Source organism: Harmonia axyridis, chromosome 3 (assembly GCF_914767665.1).
Source record: "Harmonia axyridis chromosome 3, icHarAxyr1.1, whole genome shotgun sequence".
In the NCBI taxonomy this organism is placed as follows: Eukaryota; Metazoa; Arthropoda; class Insecta; order Coleoptera; family Coccinellidae; genus Harmonia; species Harmonia axyridis.
In genome coordinates this window covers 32,839,679-32,849,597 of record NC_059503.1, presented here as the reverse complement: position 1 = coordinate 32,849,597, position 9,919 = coordinate 32,839,679, and positions in this window count along the sequence as shown.

The following is a 9,919-nucleotide window of genomic DNA, read 5'->3' as shown; positions in this document are numbered from 1 at the left end:
CTGGCAAATTGACAAACCTCACACGTGAAATGAGCAGACTCAAACTTGATATCCTGGGCGTTGCTGAAACCTGGTGGCCTGGTGTGGGGAGGTGCAACGTGGAAAATGGAGTGTTCTTCTACTCTGGAAATGAAGATCCAAAACACAGGAGGGGTGTGGGAATCGTTATAACTAAGGAACTACTGAGATCTGTCGTGGATTTTGTACCATACTCGGACCGCACTGCATTATTGAAACTTAGAGCTAAGCCAAATGATGTTAACATAATACAGGTATACGCACCAACGTCGGAAGCGCCAGACCATGATGTGGAAGATTTCTATAATGAAATCAAAGAACTATTAAAACTGACCAAAAAACATGACGTTAACTTGATTATGGGCGACTTCAATGCCAAAATAGGAAGAGGAAAATTTGAAGAAATAGTTGGATCCTACGGACTGGGAGAAAGAAATGAGAGAGGTGATCGACTTCTACAATTTTGCCAAGAAGAAACCATGAAAATAACAAATACATGGTTTGATCTACACCCCCGCCGCCTATATACCTTTTTTTTTTTTTTTTTTTTTTTTTTTGCCCTGAGGTAGGGGGAAAGCTAATGCCTTCTCCAGCGGCGGGCTAGAAGATGTTACGTTGCCGCTGGATTTGTGTGGGACTTTCACCTCACTAAAACCCCCTCCTCTTTCCCCGGGTATCATCGCCACCCCGAGAGGTGCGTTACCCGGTCTGTGTCTCGACCTCTGGTATAGGCTTCAGAGCCCACACGTCAGAGGTTAGACAGGAGACTTCTGTGATTAGGCAGTACGGGCTTTCTCCTCCTCTTCTCTATCCTCGATCTCTTTACTTTCCATTGTTTCGGCTATGAATTTGAACAATACTTGCCACATTTCCTTGCTCTCCAGCATCTTAGGTATCAGCTCTTCTACATCCGGTAAGTATCCCAAGCGGTCTATGATATCTTTCCTCTGGGTGCCCCACCGTTTACAATAACCATAAAAATGCTCCGGGTCATCTCTGACGTCGCATAATTTGCACACATCAGATTGCGTTTTACCTATCCTCTTTGTAAAACTTCCAAAGGAACCATGGCCTGTCAGAAACTGGGTCATGTAGTAGCCTGTTGTCTTGTGACTACAATCCACCCATTTTGCAATATCCGGAATGAGTCGTCTTGTCCAAACTGCCTTGTCGCGCTCTGTTTGCCACCTCTGCTGCCACTTTCTCAAAGTCCTTTTTCGTGCCATTCTTCTATTCCCCGGGAGTCTTCCTCCCACGGTATAAAGGAAACTTCTTTCCGCCATCATCAGGTCAATGGGCGGGAAGCCGGCTATTACCTGTGATGCCTCAGCCGATACCGTTCTGTAGGCTGATATTACTCTCAGCAGTGCCTTTCTTTGAGCTGAGATCAGCATTTCTTTATATTTTTGCTGTTTAATGACTTCACGCCATACTGGGGCAGCGTATAAAATCACACTATGGCACACTCCGGCAAAAAGCCTTCTCTTCCTATAGGAAGGACCGCCAATATTCGGCATCAGCTGAGTGAGAGCTGCTAGTTTTTCTGATGTTTTCCCCCTTACATGCTCAGCGTGGCCATTAAAATTTGGTCCCTTCCGGAAAATAACACCCAGGTACTTTATCTCCTTCTTCGGGGCTATTTGCTCTCCTAGGAAAATTATTCTGAAGTCATCCGTATTTCTTGGTCCCTTTGCCACTAGAACTTCTGTCTTTTGGGGAGCCACCTCCAGACCCCTATGTGTCACCCAGTTTGCCATCATGTCTAGGGCCTCTTCCGCTCTGACTTTGACTTCATTTGCGTCATCTCCCTCCACGACAAAAAGGAGGTCATCCGCAAACGCTATCGTTTTGACTTTTGGTCCGTATGGCAAGCGTAGCACCCCGTCGTATCCTGCGTTCCACAAGGCAGGGCCCTTCACCGACCCCTGCGGGACGCCTTTATCGTACGCGTGTGATATCATGCCTGATCTCACGCGCCTGTCTGACAGGAAAGCCTCCACGCACCTTACGAGGTATTCTGTGATCTTTGCCTCACGTAAAGCTTCAATTATACTTTCCCAATTAATGGTATTGAAAGCATTTTTAATATTTACTGCTATGGCCACGCACCATCTGTTGTTCGAGTCCTTTATTGCATTCTTCAAGGATAGCAGGGCTGACGTTGTAGATTTTCCTTTACGAAAACCATGTTGGCTTGGTGAAATGGCGTTATTTTCTTCCATCTCGATTTCCAGGCGGTTAAGGATCATCCTCTCGTATAGCTTGCCAAAAGTATTTATCAGGCATATTGGTCTGAAGCCGGATGCCTGACTCAGATCCCTTCCTTTCTTTGGTAGTAATACGGCCCTGGCGGTCTTCCAGATTGCGGGGAATTCTTGTTTCATGAGAAAATAATTCATCATTTGAAGTATTTTGTCTGGGCATTCCTGCGAGATGATTTTTATGGCCTCCACAGTTATCCCATCGGGTCCCGGGGCTTTGCCATTCTTCATACTTCCCACTGCATTTCTTAACTCGTGGTCGGTGAAAGGTGGTATTTCTTGCCCTTGTATTGGCGGTCTTTTCTGCCGTTTTTTGCCGGTCGATGGGAAAAGTTCTCGCAGTATCTGGCGTCTTGCTTTGGTCGGTATTTTGTAGTTCAAAGTTCCACCCCTAAAATGGCTAGTAACGACTCTATAGCCTTCGCCCCAGACATCATCCTCTAGTTTTGCTAGTAACTCTTTCCATTTTGTTTGCTTGGCGTTTCTTATGAGCTTTTTCAGTCTCTTACCCCATTCCTCCGCTCTAGACCACATTTCCTCTGACCCGAGTCCTCGTCTTGTCTTCCTTGAACATTCTCTTCTCATCTTTATGTATTCACTTCTGCAAGTCTCTATTTCGTCGTTCCACCAATATGGGTACCTCGCGGATGTCTCTTGTATGGTCCTTATTGAGTTCTTAAAAGATTCCAGAAAATTCTTGTAGATACCTATACCGTCGCTGCTCCAGGCCATCTGGCCCAGTTGTTCTTTCAACTTCGATGTCTGCAGAATAGTTGTTAGTGAAGTGGGTCTGGCGTTTTTATTGTTTGTCTCAATTTCGAAGACAATATGAGCGTGATGCGTGTGAGGGTTAGTGAACTCTGCTTCCCATTTGGAGAACCTTCCAAGTAGGTCTATTGATGTTAATGTCACATCGATGTGGCTTTTGGAATTGCCCCTCTCAAAAGTATGTCCGCCCGTGTTCACACAACCCCAAGTCAGCTGTGCCAACCACTCTTCCAGGAACTGGCCTCTCTTATCCGTCCTCGGGGCTCCCCACATGGGCGATTTTGAATTGAGATCTCCTAGTACGATGGATTTATTGGGGTGCTTTAGCACATCCTCGAAAACGTCATTCATCAGCTTTTCGAAGTCCTGAAAGGTTATATTTGGGGACGCATACACTGCAAAAATGTGTAGTTCTCCGATAAGGAGGTGGATATAATTTTTCTTTGGTGTTATCTTTGTTACTTCGAGGTTCCGGTTGCAGATTTTCACCGCGACATTTTTTTTCTTGTCCATACACCAGGGGCTCTTAGAGCAGATTTTCACATTGGGTTCACTCACACACACCAGGTCCACCCTCCGAGACTGCGCGTCAGCCCACGCCAGATCATGAGCAGCCTTCGCTCTTCCCAGGTTAACTTGTAGTAATCGGAGCATCTTGGGAAAGAGTTACTCCGGGATAATTCTGCTTTATATTGTCTGTCAGGGGCTCAGCGGATCTCCTCTCCCTCCTGGATGAATTCCTTGATTGTTCATTCTGCAGTTTTTCGATTTCCTGTTTGTATTTAGGACATCGAAGGGTTTTTGCCCTATGTTGTGCGCCATCGCACAGTGGGCAACTTGGGGGATTTGGACACGCGGCGGCTTTATGTCCATCTTTCCCGCAGTTTCTGCATAGAGCTGTCCTATCCACTCCTTTACATGTTGCTGCAAAGTGGCCGGTCTCCCAGCATCTGTAGCAAGTTGGCACATCTACCCTCAGCTTTGCTTTGCAGTAGGAGAGGCCTATGCGGAGCTCACCAGTAGCTACTATTTTTTCGGCAGTTTTTTCGCTCACTTGGATGGTAGCGGATTGTAGGCCCCCAAAATCTTGTGGTCTCAGGTTTTTAATGATGATTTCCTCATCTGGGTCTTCCACAAATTTTTCCACACCCTTTTTAATCTCCTCTTCTGTGGTAAGTTCATCCATGCCCCTTAAATGAATTAGCCTTCTATTGCTCGAAACTCCTACTGTTCTTATTTTGCTGTCATACATCTTATTTTTCAAGAACGTCGCGATATCTTCAGCCTTTCCTCTTTTGTTATCTATAGTTAAACGGAGGTGTCCATTTCTGGTTTTAATGGCATTTCTTATCATTTCCAACTCTTTTGTTCCGGTCATATTGTCTTTTACTTTCTTTAAAATCTCGGAATAAGTATTGCCGCCCGTGTCAATTATGACAGCGTCTGTTCTTTTACCCTCTCTATGAGGATTTTTCTTTTCGGCGCTATGCCAGGTTATCTTGCCTTTGAACTCCCAGAAAGCACATTCCATCAGCTTCTTTCCTGTTGATGCCGTGTTTTTATCCAGGTAGGCAACATGTATGTGATCACTTTTGACACTTTCACATATTGTTTTCAGCTGTTTTGCTGTTTCATAAAACTCCATCATATCTTCTAGATTTGTATTTGCTCCAGCAAAGAGGACATGTTTTTCCTCCGAGTATTCATCATCCCCGATCTGGATTTTTCCTCCTATTTTCATCTTGATGATTTTTCCATCTGTCACTTTTCCTTCTTTAATAAATTTCCTCGTTTTCGGTGAAGTCTCCGTTAAACGTGTCGCCTATATACCTGGAAATCTCCAGCGGACCGAACAGGCAATATAGTTCGTAACCAAATAGATTTCATCCTCGTTAACCAAAGATTCAGTTCAACCATCAAGAGAACTTGTACATATCCTGGGGCGGATGTTCCTTCTGATCATGTGCTATTGACGACCGTCATGAAAATCGCTTTGTCAAGTCAGAGAAAGTCGACCACACAGCGACAGATCGCGTTAGAAAAAATGAAGGACCCAATAATAAGATCTGAATTGGCTGATGAGATAAACTCACAAATTCAAATGATAACATCGAGTATTGGAGACAGGCTAACGGAATCTTGGAAGAACGTAATGGACGTTATAACAAACTCAATGCAAAGCAGATTAGGATATAAAGTAAAGAACAAAAAGCAAAAATGGATGACTGATGAGATCTTGTATTTAATGGATGAACGGCGGAAGCATAAGAACAAAAATGATAACAACATGTACAGGGACATACAAAGGCTCATAAGATCGAAAATAAGAATAGCAAAAAACGAATGGCTTCAAAGTGAATGCAAGGAAATTGAACGAATAAGAAATCAACACGACAATTTCAATCTGCATAAAAAACTTAAAGAGACTGCTGGCATATATAGAAAAGCTAGAACTACTGTAACAGTCAATAAAAACAACCAGATAGTCCTCGAGAGCAAAGAGAAAACCCATGTTTGGGAAGAGTACATAAAAGAATTGTTTGACGATGACAGACCCCCAATTGGCTCCAACATCTCACTAACCGGCCCATCAATAACTAAAGACGAGATCGAAAGAGCAATACGTAGCTCAAAAAATAACAAAGCGGTTGGCCCAGATAAAATTCCTTCAGAAATACTTAAGCTCCTGGACGGAAGAGGCATCACGGCACTTCACACAGTATTTAACACTATATATGAGACAGGTCATTATCCCAAACAGTGGTTGTGTTCGACTTTTATTCCCCTGCCTAAGAAGACCAATGCAAGAAAATGTGAAGACCACAGACTTATCAGCCTGATGAGCCATACCTTAAAAATATTCCTTAAAATCATACAGCAGAGAATTTACAAGAAATGTGAAAGGGATATAAGTGACTCGCAATTTGGTTTTAGACAAGGATTAGGTACACGAGAGGCAATAGTCGCCACACAAGTGCTTGTCCAGAATTGCCATGACCAGAGAAGGGATGTGTGTCTATGTTTCATAGACTATGAGAAGGCATTTGATCGTGTACAACACCACAAATTAATGCAACTCCTCAAAAGGCTTGATATAGACCAAAAAGACATTCGGTGCATTGAGAATCTATACTGGAACCAAACAGCACAAATTGAAGTTGACAACAATATGTCTAACACCATACAAATTAAGAGAGGAGTGCGACAGGGATGTGTGCTGTCCCCAGTCCTGTTCAATCTATATTCGGAAGCGATATTCCATGAAGCTCTAGAGGATATGGAGGTGGGAATTAAAGTTAATGGAGTGTGGATAAATAATCTTCGATATGCTGACGATACGGTATTAATAGCTGATAACATGACCGACCTACAACAACTGGTCAACAAGGTAGGTGAACGAAGCAAATCAATGGGTTTAAATATAAATACGAAGAAAACAAAATATATGATTATCTCCAGAAACCCTCATATGTTTGAAAACTCCACATTGATATTCGACACAAGGCCCATAGGGAGAGTAGAAAAATTTAAATACTTGGGCATCTGGCTTTGTGAAGACTGGACATCAGATAAGGAAGTGAAATGTCGCATAGAACAAGCCCGACAGGCATTCCTGAGGCTTCGAAGAGTGCTTACCTGTTCCGATTTTGACCTGAACCTAAGACTGAGATTCCTAAAGTGCTACGTTTGGTCGGTGCTTCTGTATGGTATGGAGGGTTGGACATTGAAGGCGAGCACAGTGAACAAATTGGAGGCTTTCGAAATGTGGCTATACCGCAGAATACTAAAGGTGCCGTGGACGGCTAGGATGACAAATGAGGAAGTTCTTAGACGTGTTAATAAACAACGTGAACTGTTTGAAGTGATCAAAAAGAGGAAAACAGCATATCTAGGGCATATAATTCGAAACACGAAATATCAGTTCTTGCATTTGTTAATTGAAGGCAAGATCGAAGGTCGGAGAGGAATCGGACGGAAGAAAATGTCTTGGCTGCGAAACATCAGGCAATGGACAGGACTACGCGATGTACAGTCATTGATACACACCGCCAGAAATAAAGAACAAATGGAAAATGTTATCGCAACCATCCATTAATGGATATGCATTGGAAGAAGAAGAAGTAGATGTCAATTCATTTGCTTCACACAATGAAATATGTTCGTATGTTTTATATTTGCCCATGAGTAAGTTCCATGATGTTCAGCATATGCCTGCCTCCTTTATTTCTCGGCAATGTTGTCTTCTCAATGCTGCTTTTCAGATGGTACTTGTTTGTCATTCATGTTCTCATTTTGCGTTGCAGTTTTTCAATATCTGTCTTGTTTCAAGAAACTTCACCAAAAAGTATTGAACTTGCATATGTATTGATGGCTTTTGTCTGTTCTTGCTGTTGAGATTTGTTTTAAAAATTTTCTGATTCTTCTAACTCAGTCGTTACGCATTCCTTCATTCTTTGATTGTTGCTTAGTTGGTTTTGTTTTATTCCAAGGTATTTGTAAAAATGTTCAGATTTTTTTGAATCTATTTTTGGCCCATTTAAAAGAGCTATCTTGAATTCTTCATCGCACTACGCTAAGAGTACGGCACTTGTCAAGTCGAAATACTACAATCCTTACATCCTTCGAAGAATTCTCTACTAATTTGAGGATAATTTGCAGTTGGTTCTTGTTGCCTGTTATTATTTCCATATCATTTATGTATAGCAGATGATTGATTGTGATACCATTACTGCTGCCTCTGATGTTGAAACCTTTTCCAGTAGCGTTGAGTTCTTTGGAGAAGGGCTACAGCGCCAAGCAGAACTATAAAGGGATCAAGGAACAATGAAATCTATTACTAACTGTTTTTTTCGATCCTAGTGCATTCTTGGAGCATAGTTTCTACTGTGTAGCAATCATTTTGTTGTTTCAAAATGTTTGTACATATGAGAGGTGAACATCATATGATGATTTTGTTTATTGTTGGTATGCATGTTATTGGGCTGAATATTGTTGGATCCGCTCTGTGTTATGGAAATCCTTCGGTAGGAAGTACCTGTTGTAAAATTTTTTATCGTTTTCATTGGATTATCTATTATACTATTCAAGGATTCGACTAGCCTTCCGTCTAGGCACCAACACTTCTTCAACCAGAAGAAGTTAGGAATTTCATCTGGGCCTGAGGATTTCTAATTATGTGTTTTTGAATATTTCATGAAGTTGTTTAAATGAAACTGCATTATGTGGCATAGGTTCTATTACCTCATACGTTTTCTGTTCCCTTCTTATTGAATTCGCTTGGGAGCAACCTATAAAAGGAATAGATATAGCCAAAAATTATTGATTTCTTCACCGCAAGAATAACTGCTTGAATTTTTGAAAATCAGATTATCATTTCATATCTCTCGTTGTATATTCTCAGTTTTTGGGATACTAAGTTTTTTTTTGTGTGCCTAAAATTTGTTGAGCATTGTGGAGGTGCCCGTTGACCCTCTAGAAAAATATTGCGAAGTTTGCGATCAATAAAAATAAAAAAAATAATAAATTAGAAAAAGTTGAGCCTACTTTCGGTGAAATTAGAATTCTGTATTCCTGAAAAATTTTTGGTGGTTCCGGACCCCCATGGCTACGGTCTTGTGTACTTTGTCTTTTAGTCTTCTTTGCCAATGTGGTTTATGTGTGGTTATGGTTTTTTCAGAGCCGGTTTCTGATTTCTAGGTATTGATTTCACGCCCAGAACTGTTAATATTGTGAAGGCTGCATAGGACATGATAAAAAGCAATGGATCGAGGTTCTTGTCGTTATAAATAAAATTTGGAATTATTTCTTTGTTCATTATAAGAGATACGAGAGCTTGTTCGTAGTTCTCAGATCTTCTCTTGGGTTGTCGACAGATGCAGCGAGTACGAGTATATTCCGTCGTTGCTGTTCTCTTACTCAGTAAGAGGAGAGCAACGACCAGTAAGACTTACTGTTATAAAATTTTTGTTTTTGTGTTCTTTAACTTTGATTCTATAGTATGATGATTTTCGTCGTATTTGTGGTTTTTTTCAATTATTTATTCGTTGTCCGAGAGATTCCTGTTCTGTAATCTCATTTCTTATTGTGTTCATTTTTACATAGTTTAGGTCACAATAAACTATAATGTCACATCGGATAAAAAATTTATTTCTAAATATGACCCAGTTATGGTCAGCTTAACTTGGACTTCGAGGTGGTTTCTGTGAAATTCTGCAAATAGTCGAGGCTAATGTAGTTAATGCGTATGATTGCTTCATTCATTTCATGGGTCTTCTTGGTAGAACAGCTCGGACGAATGCTGGTTATGGAATCTTGCGCAACACCTGATATGTGAACCCCTAAAGATTTCCAATAAGAGCTTACAACATCATCTGCTTTTTTTGAAATTTTCAATGACCAATTCGCACATTTGCGTCTGTATGTCCTCGATAACACCACCAATTCCATTTTTAAGGCCTTGAATCGATTGTGGGGCATTGGCATTGACCTTATCTTTTACATAGCCTCGGGTAAAAATGTCTAAAGGTGTTAAATCGCTTGATTTCGATGGCCAATGATGATTACCTTTTCGAGAAATAACACGGCGAGGAAACTTTCCTTGTAGAATTGCCATTGTTTCGTTTCTTGTGCGGCAGTCTCGATGAGAATAACGTCGCCCACGTCAAAATCTTCCAATTCCGGACATAAGAAACATTAATCATAGCTCGGTAGAGCAATCCATTCACTGTACCAGTTGCACCAGCCTCATTTTTGAAAAAGTAAGATCCTATCATACCACCAGCCATCTTCTTAGTTGTTCTTAAGTCCCAACACCTCAAGTTTTTTCACTAGTTTCACTAATGCCGGCCGAGAAGATGCTTCACGTTTTGTTT